The sequence below is a fragment of the Gorilla gorilla genome, chromosome X (assembly GCF_029281585.2).
Source record: "Gorilla gorilla gorilla isolate KB3781 chromosome X, NHGRI_mGorGor1-v2.1_pri, whole genome shotgun sequence".
Taxonomy (NCBI): domain Eukaryota; kingdom Metazoa; phylum Chordata; class Mammalia; order Primates; family Hominidae; genus Gorilla; species Gorilla gorilla.
This window is the reverse complement of record NC_073247.2, coordinates 13,540,254-13,560,379: the sequence shown is the minus strand read 5'-3', so window position 1 is coordinate 13,560,379 and position 20,126 is coordinate 13,540,254. Positions and strand designations below refer to the sequence as shown.

Below are 20,126 nucleotides of genomic sequence, written 5' to 3'. Positions count from 1 at the left end.
TTTGTTCTCATGCTGCTATGAAGAAATACCCAAGACTGGATAATTTATAAAGAAAGGAGGTTTAATTGACTCACAGTTCCACATGGCTGGAGAGGCCTCAGGAAATTTACAATCATGGTGGAAGGCACATCTTCACAGGGCGGGAGGAGAGAGAATGAGAGCCAAGCAAAGGGGTAAAAACTCCTTATAAGACTATCACCCCCAATGATTCAATTACCTCCCACTGGGGCCCTCCCATGATATGTGGAGATTATGGGAACTGCAATTCAAGATGAGATTTGGGTGGGGACACAGCCAAACCATATAGCATCACGTATTAAGTAATTTATTATTTCCTCAGTGACCATAAATGTCACTCACATTAAATACCCATGTGAGTTTCTGTTCTCTGTTTTATTGTAGGGTGTCTTACAACATATTTTAATATGAACCCATGCATTCTTATATTTTCCATATTGTCATATGTGTTCATACTAATTTTTGTCTTTAGATAAATTTCATTTACTAAATATTTGTCACCAAAAGTCATTGAGATTTTAATTGGATTTCTTTTAAAAGATGAATCAAATTTTTAGTATGTATTATTTATAACATTGTGTTTTCCCATGCAAGGACATATATATTTCCAGGTTTTCAGCATATTTGTAGAAGCCTTGAACATTTTTGCTAAACTTTCTTGGGAAGGTCTTGTTTATTTGCATCATTTTCAGCTGAGCTATTTAATTGGTCATATTGCCTGTGGAAAAATATAGCTTTCCCTCTCTTCCCATAGTTATATCTCTGGCTTCTTTTTCTTGTTTTATTTTACTGGCCACTTTCCAAAGCTGTGGTTGGCAATGTTTCTGATTTTTAGAGAAGAAAAATGTCCCTAGGACAGCCTTTTGTAGGTAATGCTCAGAACTCTGGTTCTGATTTTATCAGATTGTCTAAAAAAGGACTTCTCTGTTCAAGAAAATATGCACCCCAGAGCCAAAAGAAAATGTCCATCACATTTAAGAAGAATCTTCCCAAGTCTAGATTACTAAGTGTACTCTGTTTTTGAGAAAGGTTGTTGAAATTGAGCAAAGGCATCCTCACACCTTTATGCATGAGCAATGCTCTGGAATGGGCTCATTCTGACTTTCGGGAGCTAACCATGAAACATCCAGGAATTGTGTGAGCCATCTGTCCAACCGTATGTAGCTTGAAATGAACCGTAGTGGGAGAATTTACACCATGGGAATTGGCAAACACCACTAACAAGTGTGTGTGTGTATTTTGAGAGATGGTTTGCTTAGCACACCACCTATTATATAGATAATCTCATCCATGCCTTTATTTAATAAGGTGCATATTCTATATGCCAAACAAGGTAAAAAGAGTTAATAAAAATTTCAGTAATGAAGGCAAAGTTTCAATGAATAATTATCCCAATAACCAATTGATAAAACAGTTATGATCAGTACTATAAATGTCAGATGCTGTCAGAGTTTATAAAACAGATGTGTGGTGAAATCTGATGCAAGATTTCCCCAAGGAAATGATGTGTCGACTTTGACCAGGCCACTTTGCAAGACTCTTGGTCTATCCCATAAATACATAAACAGTTGTTTCCTAACTGGATTTACCTGCATCACATTCAGGGAAAGCATATTTTATTTTAACAGCTTTCCACAATCAATAGAACTCACTTCTGTGGGTACGTCCAGGCCTCAGGATTGAGTAGTAAAAGACTGACGGGAGGGAGATCTGGGATGGAAAGAACAAGATAGAGCATTGAGAGTAGAATGTGTAGGAGAGTCTCTGCCATCTCTTCTGAAAGGTTTGCTATTTCAAGACTTCCCAGGTTTGCTTTCTCACAAATAAAGTGACCACCAAGTCTGGCCATTTGGTGTTCAGATACATAATTCTCTCTGTGTGGCAGACTGCTCCCCAGAAAATAAAAAGAATGAATTCCATTGTGTATGTGGACCACATTTGCTTTATCCAATCTGTCATTGATGGGCATTTAGGTTGATTCCATGACTTTGCCATTGTAAATAGTGCTGCAGTGAACATTCACATGCATGTGTTTTTATGTAAGAATGATTTATATTCCTCTGGGTATATACCCAGTAATGGGATTGCTGGGTCAAAGGGAATTTCTGCTTACTATGCAGCCATAAAAAAGAATGAGATCATGTCTTTTGCAGGAACATGGATGGAGCTGGAGGCTATTATCCTTAGCAAACTAACACAGGAACAGAAAACCAAATACTGCATGTTCTCACTTACAAATGGGAGGTAAATGATAAGAAATTATGAACACAAAGAAAGAAACAACAGACACTGGGGTATACTTGAGCGGGGAGGGTAGGAGGAAGGAGATGAGAGAGGGAGGGAGGGAGGGAGGGAGAGGAGCAGAAAAGATAGCTCTTGGGTACTGGGTTTAATATGTGAGTAATGAAATAATCTGCACAACATGTACCCCTGACACAAGTTTACTATTGCAATAAACCTTCACATGTACCCTCAAACCTAAAATACAAGTTAAAAAAATTAATGAATTTCACATGGTTTGAAAAGAAATGAAATAAAAGTATAACTTGGAGTAATTCATATTCTCTAACTTCCCAGCCAAATTCTACATACATATTTAAGTAGATTCTTGGAATTTTCCCCCCTCCACGACTGCCTTTTTTGCTTTGAGTTTGTCAATAACTCAAGGTGCCAACAGGGTTTACTTTACAAAGCATTATTTATGTTACCTTTATGCAATAGAAGCACCATTTTTCTATTGTATTTGCTGTTAAGATAGCTGATGAAATATCAGGACAACATGTTTATGAATGAGTTGTTTTTTAATTGAACTCAAACTTTAGTTCTTAGCGACAGAATTCCAAGTATAGTTGACCTTGCATGACAGTTAGAACAAAAAGGAATGTGATAATTCAGTGTTGTTCCATATATTTTAGCTTCAGTCATTTACACTTTTCCATATTGACTGAATACCTACCATTGAACATGATTCACCATTTGATGGAAGAAATGAGACAGACGCCTCAGTGAGTGTTGACAGGCTAGATGACCTCCTATATGCTCATTAGCAAAGGTAGATGAGGGAACTATAAAGGGAATAAATTTGAGTTAGAAACGAGGTCTTAGAAGAAAAGTCAGTCAAGGATGGCTATGATTTGTACAAGCCCCTTTAGCAGAGAATTGTCAGCTTGAGCCAGACCCAGGGATGTGGTTCTTTAGGGTTATTTTGGGAAAGAATGAGTGGTTTAGTTTGGCTTAAAGATGGGTTGTATGGGGTTTGGGGTGGAAGAAAATGCTGGACGTCTTGTGCTGCATTTTATTTACTCTTTTATTTTACTTATTTATTTTTAGAGACAGACTCTCGCTCTCACTCAGGCTGGAGTTCAGTGGTGTGATCATAGCTCACTGCATCCTTGACCTCCTTGGCTCTAGTGATCCTCCAATCTCAGCCTCCCAAGTAGTTGGGACTACAGGTGCACACCACCATGCTTGGCTAACTTTTTAAATTTTTTGTAGATACAGGGTTTTACTATGTTGCCCAGACTGGTCTCAAACTCCTAGCCTCAAGAGATTCTCCCACCTTGGCTTCCCAAAGGGCTGGCATTATAGCTGTCAGCCACTGTTCCCAGCCCCTGTACTGCATTTTAAAGCATGTTCCGTATTGGAATGAATTGGATAGTCAATATGGAACAGTTGTGGGATTTTTGTTTGGTTTAGCGAGATACTTTGGAGTATGTAATCAGTAAGTAATTTAAACAACATTAAAAGAGGCATGGCAACTTAGGTTGATTTGCATTAGAAAAAAATTAATTGGCTTCCTCGTAAAAATTAGTTAGGCTGTGATTGTCAGATCAGTGAGAAATTTCAGGAAAATTAATAGGAGATTGTGTTGGATTGATTTCCATTAGGCAAAATTAATTGACCACCTGGTCAAAATTAGTTAGGAGGTGATTGTCATGATTTAGACAAGGATTAATGAAAGTTTGATATAAAGTGGTTCTAGAGAAAACAGAAATTAGGAAAAATAGTTGCAAAATATAAGCGAGCTCCTCTAGAATTTGGTGATTGTCTGCATGTAAAAAAGGAAATATAAGTTTCAAAAAAATGTTTGAACCTGAGTGACTATGAGTAACGTGTCTCATTCAACCAGGGTGGGGAGATTGAAAGGGGGACTGTTTTTCTAGATAATGAATTGAGGGTATCATGCAAATAATTAAAAATAACAAAAGACAGATATCCATTCAACATCACCAGATCCAGAAACAATCACATTAAGAGGTTTTTTCTTTTCCATTATTTTAAAGTTCAGTTTCTTTGACTGTTCAATATTTATTAGTATGTTTGAAGCCAAAGACACAAAGAGAAGAAAGCTTAGACTACGAGGACAAAAATGAAACTGTAGCCAGGTACAAAAAGGATTTGGAGACACAGAGCAAAGTGTTGAAGGAAGTACACTGGGAATTTTTATTTGGGTTTTGAGATCCAATTATTATAATCCCAAGTGTGAACTGATTGCAGATTGCTGAAAGGTTTATTAGCTTCCTATAAAACCTTCCTTAATTAGCCCCAACTGAGGCAATGCAGCTTCAAACAAGAAAATCTGCCTTTGTCAAAAAGTGCACTCAAATCAGCTTAGAGAACCACAGGCTGGAGGAACAGTCCTAGCTGGTCTGCAGAACTGCACACTTTACTGCTGAGACCCCACTGTGATTCATGGCCCATGGGGTCATCCAGCAGGAATTGGGGGCACCACAGCCCACTGCAAGGAAAGCCCAGAAATCATGGCTCCCTGCGGGTATTCACGACAAAGACTCACAGAGGGATGGAGACAACCTCAGGGTGCAGCTTTTGCTGAGTCCGTGGACATGACTCAGACTCTGCTTCTCCCGCTGTCAGCCACAAAATCAGCATAAGAAAAATTAGGAAGGGTTGAAGAAAATCACATTTGCTTTGCAAGAGAGGGGAGACTCAATGTGTTCAGTTTTCATCATCACAAATGGTATACGTTCAATAAGATGAAGGAAATTCTCATTAGTTGAAAGGTTTAATTGATCTTGGTGCAGCCTTATGCCCACAAAACAACCGCCCACTGCCAGTTAATTTGCCAGGATAAATAAAGCAAGCTGGGCTCGTTCAAGCCTGGTGCATGGCTTCAGTGTTAAGGGTGGAGCTCACAAAAGCTTGCACGTCTCCCAAATCTCTTTAAAGCTCTTTCCACATGCCTATAGAATGAATCATGCTGGAGCTGAAATCTCTAGTAAGTGCACTAGTAAAGTAAGAGGTCGAGATGAATTATATACTTGTATGCCGTTGCAGTCCATCAGATTTTTTATTTTATTTTTCGGTAACTGTAACCATGGGAGCACAAAGGAAGGTCAGGCAGAACAAGAAGTACTGCCATAAGATTTGAAAAACCCTTCATTATAATTTTCTCATTTTATTAGAAGATGTGTAATAACGGAAGCCACGTAGACCAAGGATACTAAAAGATTTAACAAAAGTCATGCAACAACACAGGACCAGATGAAGCCTAGATAAGAAAACATTCAGACAGACAGAAGGGAATCCTACGATGGAAGTGATAATAGAGCATTATTAAGGCAAAAAATAATCAAAATAATATATATAAACACTTACCAATATTGTTGCAGTGTACAGTGTTGATGTCAAAGAAATGTTGGACAACCACATTAAAAAATGGGCAAACAGCCAGGCACAGTGGCTCATGCCTGTAATCCCAGCACTTTGGGAGGCTGAGGCAGACAGATCACTTGAGGCCAGCAGTTTGAGACCAGCCTGGCCAACGTGGCGAGACCCTGTCTCTATTAAAAATACAAAAATTAGCCAGGCATGGTGACACATGCCTGTAATCCCAGCTACATGGGAGGCTAAGGCAGGAGAATTGCTTGAATCCGGGAGGCAGAGGTTCCAGTGAGCTAATATCATGCCTCTGCACTCCAGACTGAGTAACAGAGCAAGATACTGTTTCCGAAAAAAAAAAGAAAAAAAAGAAAAAGAAAAAATGGGCAAAGGATGTGAACAGACATATCTAAAAAAAAGACATAACACACAGCCAACAAACATGAAAAAATACTCCATATTACTAATCATCAGAGAAATGCAAATTAAAATCACAATGAGATACCATCTCACACCAGTCAGAATGGCTATGATTAAAAAGTCAAAAACAACAGATGCTCCCAAGATTGCAGAGAAAAGGGAACACTTATACACGGTTAGTGGAAATGTAAATTAGACCAGCTACTGTGGAAAGCAGTTTGGAGATTTCTCAAAAAACAAAAACAGAGCTACCATTCGACCCATCAATCCCATTACTCAGTATATGCTCGAAGGAATATACATTGTTCTACCATAAAGACACATGCACGTGTATGTTCATGGCAGCACTATTCACAATAGCAAAGGTAAGGAATCAACTTAGATGCCTATTAAGAGCAGACTGAATAAAGAAAATGTGGTGCATATACACCATGGAATACTATGAAGCCATAAAAAGAATGAGATTATGTTCTTTGCGACTACATGGATGGAGCTGGAAGCCATTATTCTAAGCGAATTAACAGAGGAACGGAACAGAAAACAAAATACCACAAGTTCTCACTTATCAGTGGGAGCTAAGCATTGAGTACACATGGACACAAAGGTGAGAACAATATACACCAACGCCTACTTGAGGGTGGAGGGTGGGGATCAAAAAACTACCTGTGGGATACTACACTTATTACCTGGGTGATGAAATAATCTGTACACCAAACCCCCATGATGTGCAATTTATCCATTTAACAAACCTGTACATGAACTCTCTGAACATAAAATAGAAGTTGGAGAGAAAAAGTAAATAAAAATAAATAAATAAATGTATGAGACTTAGCTGAATGCTATAATATTTTATGACAAAAGAAATATATATTCTTTGAGCAATGCAGAAATAAAGTTTTTGTTTAATTGTATATCAAACAATTTATAAGGCGATTTCTGCAAAAGACAAGGCTACAAAATACATTGCTTTTACTGAGAGGTCACTGAAAAACTACTAAGATAATTGGCAAAAAGAGCAAGGCTCTTGAATTAAGAAAATGGAAAGATAACTCCGGTATGCTAAGTGAATGATATTGGCTAGTGCTTCCTCTAGGTTCCCAGGAATACCTGATGAAGCAGATAATATTTGCCCATTTTCCACGTGCGGACTGGGACACACGGAAACCAAATGGTGAATAGCTGTCAATAGCTGGTCCCTTGGAGTCAGACGTGGGTGCAGCTCAGCTGTGCCACTTTCCTTGGTGGTGACATTGGTTCATTCTTGTGCCTATTTTGCAGCCATGGGCTGCAAATCTAGAATTAGAGCCGAGGTCTTGGCAGCTGCAGATATTCTGCTTTTTTTATTACTCCTTGATCCTCCTGCAGAGAGTCTGACACAGAAACAGGAGAATTAGTATATGTACTTCAGCATTTAACCGGGATCTAACATCAACTTGTAGCTGCTTTCCCAATAGTTCATGCAAACAGAAGGCTTCTAAACATGCCATGTCTCTGTTGGGTCACATAAAGTGGCTCCATTCTGGAATTTTCCTTAATAACCATATTTTAATGTGTATTTTCTGATATTTTCCTTAACGTTACTTACAATATCAATGACTCTTGACTGAGTATCTTGAGCTAGGCACTGGGCTGGGCATTTTGCACTGAAGTCTACAGTCTTTCAGAAATCCCCAGAGGTGTGCATGCACTACTTGGCCTCAAGCCCAAGTTGAGGGAGAGAAGAGAACTAGTTTTATGTGGCACTTCTAGGAAGAGATGAAGCTGAGTTTTGCACTCTTGCCTGTAAACAACAAATCTCAACGATGTTTTGGGTTTGTTGCATAGTGAATGATAATTATTATCACATTTAGGATTTCTGATGTGGTTCCTGGCGTGTCAGTCATAATGAAAAGCAACAACATGATGGCCTTCCAGACAATGTACTCTGCACAATTTTAACTGGCTCAATATATACATATATATATATTGAGCAATGCAGAAATAAAGTTTTTGTTTAATTGTGCATTGAACAATTTATGAGGTGATTTCTGCAAAATATAGGGCCACAAAATGTATTGCTTTTGCTGAGAAGGCATTGAAAATCTACTAGAATAATTAGCAGGAAAAGTGAGGTCCTTGAATTGAGAAAATGAAAAGATAGGGAACATTTCTTCATGGCTGAAAGTGTCATTTTGCCTGGCTGGAAAAGAGGAGAACCATGATTAAGGGGTATGTCAACCAAGAGATAACATTTTTGTCTGTTCTGTGCTGCTATAACAGAATACCACAGACTGGATAATTGAAAATGAACAGAAATTTATTTCAGTCATGGTTCTGGAGTCTGGGAAGTCCAAAATCAAGGGGCTGCATCTGGTGAGGGCCTTCTTGCTGTCTCCTCACATGGGGAAGGCATCACATGGTGAGAGACAACAGGAGATCAAACTCACAACCTCAAAGCCTTTTATAATCCATTCATGAAAGTGGGGTTCTCATCACCTAAACACCTCCCAAAAGACTCCACCTCCCAACACTGTTGCATTAAGAATTAAGTTTCCAACACATGCTTTTTAGCAGACACATTTAAACCATAGCAGATACTCATAACAAACTTTTTAAACCTATATTCATGTATTCCATTAGGCAAATATAGGTTATACATATATATATTTATATGATATTCATATTTAGTAAGTAAATATATTATACAAAATATACAAATATAGGTTATATATGATATTTATATTATATATTCATATAAATTTATATTATATGTAAATATATATTTATGTAAACATTTATATGCATATATTTTATATATTTATACATAAATATATAGAAAATATTTCATTCCAATATATATTCCATTCTAATATTATATATATATAACTTCAACATATTTCTAGATATGTTTCATATGTTTCAAGATAGATACAGATACTGGTACAACAAAGATACATAACTTTTCATGGCTCAATAGTTCATTTATTTTTAGCACTGAATAATATTCCATTGTTGATAAATTGATGTTGAGGAAGGCTATACATTTATAGGGACAGGGGGTCTGGGGAACTCTCTGTACCTCGTGTTCAGTTTTGCTATGAACTTAAAACTGCTCTAGAAAATAAAGTCTATTAAAAAATATGCACTAATCAAGCTAAACTATGAAAAACTAAATTTTGTCAAATCCAAAATATTTCATTTCTTAAAAAAAAAGTATAATGTTATCTCCTTTGCTGAGACAAAGGGGAAACATTAATTATTTCCTAAGAAGTATGGGTATGAAGACTCTCCTCTTTAGGTCTCTAAAACTTCTTTGTCTGTTCCTTCTGTATAAGCAGAACTTTGGGTGCCTGGCTTCCTCCATCAATGGGCCATGTGGCTGGACAAAAGAAAGAGCAAGGTTCTTGAATTGAGTATCAGTTCTTTCTCCTGCTATTGGAGCCATGGTGGAGTGAAAAATGCTTTGTACAGTGGAAAGGTGCAATGTTGAGTCAAACTTTTCTGTTTATTCAGTTGACATCCTCTGAGGAAGCACCATGGCAAGGCTTGTGCTTCTGCAGATCCTGGACTAAAATTAGAACAAATGTGCAGTTCTTGCTGGTGCATGGCCAGCATTAGATGCCTGCCACGGGTAAAATTCCCAGAGAAAAACAGGAATCTGGGTATTCAATACATCCATCTTAAAAGAAAAAGCAAAACCCAATTTTCATCAGTTTTAAATTTCATTCTTTAAAAGAATTAAAAACACAATTATATTTTTTTAAATACTCAGATTCCCTCTCATTTTATTTGTAAGCCTTGTTATATCCATGTAATTTATGTCTGATTCCTCAGAAGTAGACCTTGAGAGGAAGGGCTCCCAGGAAACCTGTAGGAATGTTGGTGGAACAATCCGGGGCAGGGGAGGGGGGAAACAAAAATCAAGCAAGGTGGGATCTCAGGCCAAGTTGTAGGGAAGGAAAGTTTCATTTAGCATGCTTCAAATCAGTGCCTGTACACTAATTTTTATACATTTTAAACACAGGTTACCATCATTTTAGCTCAGCATTCTGTGTGCAATTAATAGCAATTTTCTCATAATTAACTAATGTGCTCTCTTCATGTGCTCACTCCCAAATTGTTGGCCATATCTGGTCTCTACCCTGGAATCCATCATTTCTGCACATCTCTCTGAAAGATAAAATTTCAGTTTATTTCCAATTTGTTAATATATTACTCCCTTCCTCCCTCCATGAATTTTTGTGCTAAGTTTTCTAAAGCTTGGTCCCTAAATTATGTCCTGGTGATACAAGAATCAAGAACAGGTAATATATCATGTTCCTTAGCCCACATGTGGTTATATGGACCTGTTATATGGTCTTGTCTTGCTGACCACCTAGTTTTATTCTTGAAAGATAACTTCCCTTGAAACTACTTTTCCAAACCTTTACTTATTCTATGATCTTTGTGAGAAGGATTTCTGCACTTTTCATAGGAGGGCAGAGCTACATCTTGAACTATCAACACACATGTGAAATCATCCCTATAAACTTCATAAAATTTAGCAGGGGAAAAACAAAGGGGAGAAATGAAAATAAACCAAGCTCACAGCACACTCAACACTCATCCTGAGGTCAGCTTGCTCCCTGTCCTGCTTTGTCATAGTTGTTTGGTGCCTCTTGTCCTAGAATCATATAGACCCTAGATTAGAGTTCCCTTAACTGCTTTCTAGATAACAACTTCAACATTATGAAACAAGTTTTCCCTTTGAGATATTCTTTCAGGTCCTGCATACTGATGAAACTACTGATGCCAGCTGGTCTGAAGGACACCACAAGAAGCTAACTCACCAAAGAATGCAGTTTCCATATCCTGATGACTTCATCCTCCTTACCCAAAGCAGTCAATGACCCCAATTTTCCAGCCCCTTATCCTCTGCAATCCCTTTAAAAACTACAGCTCAGGACTCCACAGGGAGAGTGGAGTCAGTGTTTTCTCACTCAGTGTGCTGCAATAATTAAGCTCTTTCTCTGCTGCAAACCCTGCTGTCTCAGTGTATTGGTTTGTTACTGCACAGTGGGCATACAGACTCAGTGGTCCTATAACACATAGTCCAAGACAGCTGTTGTTGGGTAAGTCTTTCAGGCCCTGCTTGCCTGCACACAAAGTTTCAAAAGGGAGAAGGCTATAAGATTTCTTCATTGGCTACAAATAAAATGTCTTAGAAAAACTCCCATGTTTCTTTCTTCAGTCTTCCCAGTGGTTCTCAAAGTGTGGTACCTGGACCAGCCTCATCACCTGGGAATTTGTTAGAAATGCAAATTCTAGAATCCTTCCCTAGACCCACCAAATGAGAAGGAGTGGGACCTAGCATTCTGTGTTTTGACAAGCCCTCCATAACCTTCTAATGCTCCCTCGACATTGAGAACCACTGGTTAGGACTGCAATCTCTCTCATCAAATCTCATTCAGATCATGACCTAATTAGCAAACAAGACTGTGAGTCATTCCTGGACCAACCTGCCTTTTTTTCTTTATATATACTAAAACTTTCTGTTTCAGCTGACTAAATGGGTGGAATTCAGAAAGGAGCAGCCAGTTTATGAGGACACTGTGAAGATTTAACATATTATGGTGGGGTTGCAGATTAAATCCACACAGGGACTTAAAAAAATTGAAACATTACAATATAAGACACAGATATCAAACATTTCCAGGCTTTAAGAAAATCTAAGGCTGAACACAGTGGCTCATGCCTATAAATCCTAGCACTTTGGGAGGCTAAGGTGGAAGGATTGCATGAGGCCAGGAGTTTGAGGCTAGCCTGGGCAACATAGTGCAACCCTGTGTCTACAAAAAAACTAAAACATTTAGCTAGGTGTGATGGCATGTGCCTCTAGTCCCAGCTACTTGGGAGGCTGAGGCAGGAGGATGACTTGAGCCCAGGAGTTTGAGGCTGTAGTGAGCCATGATTGCACAACTGCTCTCCAGCTAGAGGAACAGAGCAAGATCCTGTCTCTAAAATAATAATAATAATAATAATAATAATAATAAAATTTTAAAAAGAACGAAAGGGAAGATCTAAGAAAATTGAAAGAATGGTATCAGAATATAACTTGGGCAAGCTATAACTATATAAAGAAGAGGTAATAGTCCACAGACTACTTTCTAAACCTCTGTATGTCTTCCCATTCAGCAAGCTGCAAATAACAACATACACCTGTAAATCAGAGTCAAGGGAGTTGCATCAATGACTAAAGCAAGGCTCCATTAACCTATTTACAACCAAGGAAGCAGCCCACTTTGAGTCTCATGAGTCTCACAGTGGGCCGCCATCTTGGTTGTAAATAGGTTAATGCCTCCAAGGATCATTTTCTCAGACTTGGACTCTCTTTCATGGTGAATGTTTTATAGCATTCCTTTTACAAAAATGTAATGAAAACCACTGATAATGAACACACCTGCACAAATAATTTTCAAACATGTATTTGAGGCTGTAACTGCAATGTAAAACAGAAATGTAACAGGAAAGCAACTCTTATTTTAAAACACCATGGCATTTTAATAGGTAAATGATAAGGTAGGGATGGAACAAAAGACCCACAGGTTTGCTCTAGATGTAATCATTGAGATAGATACCAGAACTGCCAACACTGGTGTGTTGTGTTGGCAACTCAAATAGCAGCAGGAGGATTTCCATAGACGGTGTTTTCCAAAGTGGTGACTAGTTCTTGATCAGGTTCTGATCAAGGCAATTGACTGCAGTCCTCTGTTTCCACTGTTTTGCTTTCTTGTGAATTTCATGTTGATTAAAACTGTTCAAACGTGGATGAAACTGGAGGTCATGATGTTAAGTGAAGTAAGCCAGCCACTGGAAGACAGTGCATATTCTCACTCCTGTGTGGGAACTCAAAAAAGTGGATCTCACGGAGATACAGTGTAGAATGATGGTTACCAGAGGCTGGGGAGAGAAGTCTCACAGTGGGCCACCATCATGAGTCTCACAGTGGGCTGCCATCTTGATTGTAAATAGATTAATAGAGCCTTGCTTTAGTCATTGATGAAACCCACTTGAATATGTGTTGAATACTTAGAACAATAGATATCCACAGTAGTAGAACAATAGATATCCACAGTAGGTATCCATTAATTTCAATAATTAGTATTTGCAACCAAATTTATTCAGATGAGCAGTCTTCATGAAAACTAACCTTGGGTAAGTAGAATGAAGCTGTTTATGAGTATAACAGTAAGCCACTGAATGAATATACTCCTACCTAATATAACTTATATTATATTATAACTTATGTCCTAGCTTATTGAGGCAAACTATAAAAATATTTTTAAGAGAAACCATTTATCACACAATGTTTGGACTGTTGCAACCTTCTTGTTTCTTGCTGTCAAAATTAAATCTATGGCATGTACTCATTGATCCTTCATGGAGGGAACTCCCTTTACTATTTTTAGTTTTCAGTTTCTTTTTATTTTTAATTGACAAATAACAATTACATGTATTTATGGGTTAAAACGTGATTTTTATACATTTATACATTGTGGCATTAACAAATCAGGCTAATTAAAATAATCATCTCTTCACATATTTGTCATGTCTTTATGGTGAGAACATTTGAAATCCAATTTTTAGAGCAATTTAAAAATATACAATATATTATTAACTACAGTCACTGATATGGTTTGGCTCTGTGTCTCCACCCAAATATCATGTCAAATTGTAATCCCCAGTGTTGGAGGAGGGGCCTGGTGAGAGGTGATTAAATCATGGGAGTGGACTTCCTTCTTGCTCCTCTTGTGATAATCAGGGAGTTCTCATGAGATCTGATGGTTTAAAAGTGTGTGGCACCTCCCCACTCGCTCCTTCTTTCTCTCCTCCATCACCATGGTAAGATATGCTTGCTTCTCCTTCATCTTCTATCATGATTGTATGTTTCCTGAGGCCTCCCCAGCCATGCCTCCTGTACAGCCTGCAGAACCATGAGCCAATTACACCTCTTTTCTTTATAAATTACCCAGTCTCACATAGTTCTTTATAGCAATGCCAGAACAAACAAATACACTCACCTTGTTATGCAATAGATCACCAGAACTTATCCTTCCTGTCTAACCGAAACTTTGTACCCTTTGACCAACATACACCGCATGCCCCCATCCTCCGGCACCCACCATTCTACTCTCTATTTCTATGAGTTTGACTTTTTTAGATTCCACGTATGAGGGAGATTATGCAATTTTTGTTTTCCATGCCAACTTCCAGGGCATGGAATGGTGTGGACGGTACACATGCCCCAAATTGGCTACAGAGCTGTGGGCAGAAAACTTGAAGTCAACTTGAGGGCATTTTGGAATCTGGCTCTGAGGCACACAGCAGGCTTGATGGGTCTTTAATGACAACCATTGGAGAAACAGGATAATATTCCTCCCTACCTTTGTCCACTTGGGATTCTATAATAAAACAGCATACACTGAGTGGCTAAAGCAATGATAATCAATTTCTCATGTTTCTGGAGGCTGGAAGTCCAAGATCTGGGTGCCAGCAGAACCAGGGTCTGGAAAGGACTCTCCTTTTGGTTTGCAGGTGGCTACCTTCTTGTGTCTGCAAATGGTGGTGAGAGAGAGAGGGTGGGGAATGAGCTCTCTTGTGTCTCTAATTATAAGGGCACTAATCCCATCATGAGGGCTCCATTCTCATGACCTGTTTTTCAAAGTCCCCATCTTCAAATACCATCTGTCTTAGCCCTACAGGCTGCTATAATGAATACACAGTAAAGTGGGTTGCTTATAAACAACATAAATTTATTCCTTCCAGTTCTGGAGGCTGGAAGTCCAAGATCAAGTTGTGGCAGATTTAGTGTCTGGTGAGGACCGGCTTCCTGGTTCATACATGGTACTATGCCCATCTCGGTTCATAGACGACACTATGTTCTTGCTGTGCCCTCACATGGTAGAAGGGGCAAGGGAGCTCTCTGGGTCCCCTTTTATAAGCGTGCTCATCCCATTCATGAGGCTCCACCCTCATGACCTCATTACCTCCCAAAGGCACCACCTCCTAACACCATCACCTTGGAGGTGAACATTTCAACACAAGAAATTTGGAAGACACAGACGTTCAGATCATAGCACCATGATAGTGAAGATTGGGATTCCAAAACACATAAATTTGGGGAAGGTGACATAGACATTCATTCCACTGCATCCCCTATCTGCCTTGTGGAAAGAGAATGCATGCCTATTGAATTCAGACGCCTGCCTATTTAACTGGCATTTTCACTTGCTGGGTGTGGACGGTACAAGTGCCCCAAATTGGCTACAGAGCTGTGGGCAGAAAGCTTGAAGACAGCTTGAGGGCATTTTGGAATCTGGCTCTGAGGCACACAGCAGACTTAATGAGTCTTTAATGACAACCAGAGACTTGGAGGTGGAGAGTGATCTTCTACACAACAGATGAGAATGAACTTCTCTCCAACATTTCTTTGGATGAAGCAACTCAAGCCATCCATGGGACTAAATTCTCTGGCCTGTCAATACCCAGCTGATTGGAAATTCTTCTGGGAAGAAACCTTCTCATTCCCCATTTGGCAGGCTCCTGATGCCACTGCACCATTGCAGATTCCTACAATGCTCATCAACACAATTCACTGGCAGCTCATTTTACCTAGGGATTTGACTCTCGACATCACTGAGTGGGTAGAGAAAAGCTTTCCATCTCTCAGATATTTGGAAAGAAGACCAGAACTGGGCCATGTACACAGGAAGGGGGGGATCCTGCCATCTGTAGCAATGGGACTGCTTTCTTGGGAAAAACTTGGTTTTATTGGGTTTAGAAAGTCTGCTCATCAGAACTACCATCTCATCCGGCAATCCCACTTACTGGATATCTACCCAAAGGAAAACAAATCATTCTATCAAAAAGATACCTGCACTCATATGCTTATTGTAGCACTATTCACAATAGCAAAGATATGGAATCAACCTAAGTGTCCATCAGCACATGAATGGATAAAGAAAATGTGGTATATATATACACCATGTGTATTAATCTGTTCTCATGCTGCTGATAAAGACAAACCCAAGACTCGGTAATTTATAAAAGAGGTTTTAATGGACTCACAGTTCCATGTGGCTGGGGAGGCCTCACAATCATGGCAGAAGAGCAGGGCACATCTTACATGGTGGCAGACAAGAAGAGAATGAGAACCAAGCAAAAGGTGAAACCCCTTATAAAACCATCAGATCTTGCTGAAGTTGCTTATCAGCTTAAGGAGATTTTGGGCTGAGACGATGGGGTTTTCTAAATATACAATCATGTCATCTGCAAACAGGGACAATTTGATTTCCTCATTTCCTAACTGAATACCCTTTATTTCTTTCTCTTGCCTGATCGCCCTGGCCAGAACTTCCAACACTATGTTGAATAGGAGAGAGGGCATCATTGTCTTGTGCTGGTTTTCAAAGGGAATGCTTCCAGTTTTTGTCAAAGTCTCAGGATACAAAATCAATTCTGCAAAAATCACAAGCATTCCTATACACCTTTAACAAACAGAGAGGTAAATCATGAGTGAACTCCCATTCACAATTGCTACTAAGAGAATAAAATGCCTAGGAATCCAACTTACAAGGGATGTGAAGGACCTCTTCAAGGAGAACTACAAACCACTGCTCAAGGAAATAAAAGAGGACACAAACAAATGGAAGAATATTCCATGCTCGTGGATAGGAAGAATCAATATCGTGAAAATGGCCATACCGCCCAAAGTCATTTATAGATTCAATGCCACCCCCATCAAGCTACCAATGACTTTCTTCACAGAATTGGAAAAAACTACTTTAAAGTTCACATGGAACCAAAAAAGAGCTCGCATTGCTAAGACAATCCTAAGTAAAAAGAACAAAGCTGGAGACATCACACTACCTGACTTCAAACTATACTACAAGGCTACAGTAACCAAAACAGCATGGTACTGGTACCAAAACTGAGATATAGACCAATGGAACAGAACAGAGACCCCAGAAATAACACCACACATCTACAACCATCTGATCTTTGACAAACCTGAGAAAAACAAGCAATGGGGAAGGGATTCCCTATTTAATAAATGGTGCTGGGAAAACTGGCTAGCCATATGTAGAAAGCTGAAACTCGATCCCTTCCTTACACCTTATATGAAAATTAATTCAAGATGGATTAAAGACTTAAATGTTATACCTAAAACCATAAAAACCCTAGAAGAAAACCTAGGCAATACCATTCAGGTCATAGGCATGGGCAAGGACTTCAAGACTAAAATACCAAAAGCAATGGCAACAAAAGCCAAAATAGACAAATGGGATCTAACTAAACTAAAGAGCTTTGGCACGGCAAAAGAAACTACCGTCAGAGTGAACAGGCAACCTACCGAATGGGAGAAAATTTTTGCAATCTACCCATCTGACAAAGGGCTAATATCCGGAATCTACAAAGAACTCAAACAAATTTATGAGAAAAAAACAACCCCATCAAAAACTGGGCAAAGGATATGAACAGACACTTCTCAAAAGAAGACATCAATGCAGCCAACAGACACATGAAAAAATGCTCATCATCACTGGTCATCAGAGAAATGCAAATCAAAACCACAATGAGATACCATCTCACACCAGTTAGACTGGTAATCATTAAAAAGTCAGGAAACAACAGATGCTGGAGAGGATGTGGAGAAATAGGAATGCTTTTACCCTGTTGGTGGGAGTGTAAATTAGTTCAACCATTGTGGAAGACAGTGTGGTGATTCCTCAAAGATCTAGAACTAAAATAACTGTTTGACTCAGCAATCCCATTACTGGGTATATATCCAAAGGATTATAAATCATGCTACTATAAAGACACATGCGCAAGTATGTTTATTGTGGCACTATTCACAACAGCAAAGACTTGGAACCAACCCAAACGTCCATCAGTGATAGACTGGATTAAGAAAATGTGGCACATGTACACCATGGAACACTATGCAGCCATAAAAAAGAATGAGTTCATGTCCTTTGCAGGGACATGGATGAAGCTAGAAACCATCACTCTCAGCAAGCTATCACAAGGACAGAAAACCAAACAGCACATGTTCTCACTCATAGGTGGGAATTGAACAATAAGAACACTTGGATACAGGGCGGGGAACATCACATACCGGGACCTGTCGGGGGGTGGGGGTCTGGCAGGGGGATAGCATTAGGAGAAATACCTAATGTAAATGATGAGTTGATGGATGCAGCAAACCAACATGTATACCTATGTATCAAACCTGCACATGTATACCTATGTATCAAGCCTGCACATTGTGCACATGTACCCTAGAACTTAAAGTATAATTTAAAAAAAATCAGATCTCGTGAGACTTATTCACTACCATATGAACATTATGACGGAGACCGCCCCCATGATTCAGTTATCTCCCACTGGGTCCCTCCCACAACACGTGGGAATTATGGAAGCTGCAATTCAAGATGATATTTGTGTGGGGACACAGCCAAACCATGTCACCATGGAATATTACACAGCCCCCCAAAAGAATGAAATCATGACTTTTGCAGAAACATGGATAGAACTGGAGGACATTATCCTAAGTGAAACAACTCCAAAACAGGAAGACAAACACCCCATGTTCTCACTTATAAGTGGGAGCTAAACACTGTGTAGACATGGACATAGACAGTGGAATAAGAGACATTGGAGACTGGGAAAGGAGGGAGGGGAGAGGAAGGTGAGGGATGAGAAATTAGCCAGTGGATACAATGTACACTATTTGAGTGATAGTTACAGTAAAAGCCCAGACTTCAGCACTCTGCAATCTCTCTATGTAACAAAACTGCACTGGTATCCCCTAAATCTATAAAAATAAAAAAAGTTTAAAAATTACAAATAAGAGGCCAGGTGTGGTGGCTCATGCCTGTAACCCCAGCACTTTGGGAGGCTGAGGCTAGTGGATTGCTTGAGTTCAGGAGTTCGAGAGCAGCCCAGGTAACACGGCAAAACCCCATCTCTACAAAAAAATACAAAAAGATTAGCCAGGCAGGTGGTGCATGCCTGTAGTCCCAGCTACTTGGGAGCCTGAGGTGGGAGTATTTCTTGTACCCAGGAGATCGATGCAGTGAGCCAAGATCACACCACTGCACTTCAGCCTGGGCAACAGAGGGAGAACCTGTCTCAAAAAATAAAAATAAAAGTAAAAATACTCAACCTTACCTTATTCTTAAGTATCCATTGCTGTGTGGCTCTGGGGTGGCTGTGCCTTCTGGGGTAAAAATGTACCAGCATTTTTCTGCAAAGAATGGGGAATAAATAGGGTTTGGAGAAATGGAATCTCTATGAAGGTGTTTACTTACAACGCAAGAGGACATGGGGAAAACCACAAGTCATTTTATTTTGGTTTCTTCAACAATGAAGGACTTCCTCTCTTTGAGGGAGGTGGTGCTTTCTGTGTCTGTGTGTGTGTGTGCGTGCACACACACACACACGCTCATTAAGCATTTACAGTCCTGGAATGTTATTCTGACTACTCATAGCAACTCCACTTCCTGCCCACCCAAACAGACATCCGTTATGGAAAATATGCCTGCCTCTGAAATATTTACCGGTGGCCCCGGAGTGCCACACAGGCATTTCTTATAAATACTCAACCTTTTGCTCAAGTCTCCAGGGGTCTCTTTTCTCTTTGGGTAGCAGGGTGAGTGTCCATGGTTTGCTGACGCTGCAAGCTCCCCCATGTCCAGCTGCTCTGTGATATTTATTTTCCACCTCCAATAATTAACCTCATCCTCCTCTCAAAATGTAAGCACCAGGCAGCTTTAGAAAGATGGTGCAGATTTGCAGATTGCAGGCTTCAACATGCAGGACCTTGTCGAGTGCGTTCAGAGGCTGGTTTGATTGAAGGAGATTTTTGATGGCGCAGTGATTCAGGGCAGCTACAGAGGTACCACTGGATGGTGGAAAGCCACCGTGGAACGAAAGTCTCTGCAGGAATCAGCTGAGTGGCCTTGAATTAGAAAGGCATGTGGGGCAGATGTAAGGAGTTGACACTGAATTTGCACAATGCTGCCTTGTGTGTTTTCTTGCCTGTCTCC

General features: G+C 39.5%; 1 long non-coding RNA gene across 1 annotated transcript; it reads right to left on the bottom strand.

Annotated features, from left to right (window-relative positions):
- Window positions 1–6,927: 6,927 nt before the first annotated feature.
- Window positions 6,928–19,902, bottom strand: LOC101125473 (uncharacterized). The gene is made up of 3 exons (XR_002004210.3): window positions 19,684–19,902; window positions 19,249–19,324; window positions 6,928–7,427 (listed from the first exon to the last, which is right to left on the bottom strand). It is a non-coding gene; the product is annotated as an uncharacterized lncRNA (long non-coding RNA).
- Window positions 19,903–20,126: the final 224 nt, after the last annotated feature.